Genomic DNA, 1,349 nt, shown 5'->3' with positions numbered 1-1,349 from the left:
GCCAGTCGATTACATCGACACCAGCAGGTAACTGGTACTTAATTTATCGTCCTCGAAAGGGTGAAAAGTGAAGTTGATTCCGGTGGAATTTGAAACAGAACGAACAGACAGACGAAATACCGCTAAGCGTAATAAATTTTCTACCATCTTGACGCTTTTTAACATAAAATATATTGAAAAACTTTATCCAAAATATTCGTGCGTGCGCGCACGCACACATTCACATATATTAACAATGTATATTTTATATATATATATATATATATATATATATATATATATATATATATATATACGATGGTAATAGGATGATAGTTCCCCTGCCATATCTGAGAAATGGAGTAAACTCATAGCATTTTAAAGCTGAAAAACGATTCGGAGATTTGCAATTGAATCTTGAATTTTCCTGCTGAAGTGGAATGAATCAGAAATTGCACCAGCAAGAAACAACTAATGATTCAGGTAGGTTCGGTTGAAATAGAAGAACCAAAAGGAAATGTAAATCCCGTAGATTACAGTTATATTCAAAGGAGGCATTCTGTTTCTTGCGAAAGATGTGAGCGTTTTGGTGCGGCCAGATTGTTGTATCCGGCACGTGCGGAAATGGGGTGGATGGTTGATATGCAGTAGAGTTCTGGGGTGTAGATAAGCGAAGAATTGAAAACATGGCGTTTTATACTGGACAATGAGTGGATCATGAATTCAGAGGGTTTGAAGATAATTGTCGCTGTTACAGAGACAAAGACAATGATAAATTTCGAGCAAGGTATAGAATACTTCGTCTAGGAGTCTTCTTAAATGTTGACATCGAGGTATGAATAGGTGCTGATGGGTAAATAGAAGATATAAGCGGTGATTTTATCTGTTAGAGAAGATGTTCTTTTTCTCAACCAAACCAACGAATAGATTATCAGAACTGCGGTGCATTCTTGTAGTTATAGACCCAGCAGAGAAGAGCTTTTAGCAGCTAAATTTGAGGTAGTAGAAATGGGAGTGTGGCCTTAGTATTTAAAATATTATAAAAGGAGAAAGAAGATACTGTGACAAAGATTTTTTATGCGAATTCTATGCTCACTCGAGATTCTGAAGAATGGAAAATCAGCGTTGTCAAGACTGCGCATTTTCAGGAGGAAGAATTAAGCTTTACACGTAACGAAGTTAAAATTTGAAGTCGTGATGACATTCAAGTTATAACGATTTCAAATGTTATACAAATAAATATGAACGTCTAATAAATCTATCGTATATGAAATATATGTATTCTTCAAAACATTTTGCATTACACGATGCTTTAAAAATGACAAAGAAGCAATCATTCCGGGTCAGGTGTATGTATAGATATACGATCT

Source organism: Octopus bimaculoides, chromosome 18, assembly GCF_046866305.1.
Source record: "Octopus bimaculoides isolate indiv1 chromosome 18, ASM4686630v1, whole genome shotgun sequence".
NCBI lineage: Eukaryota > Metazoa > Mollusca > Cephalopoda > Octopoda > Octopodidae > Octopus > Octopus bimaculoides.
The sequence above is the reverse complement of the archived record's forward strand: the minus strand, read 5'-3'. Positions refer to the sequence as shown.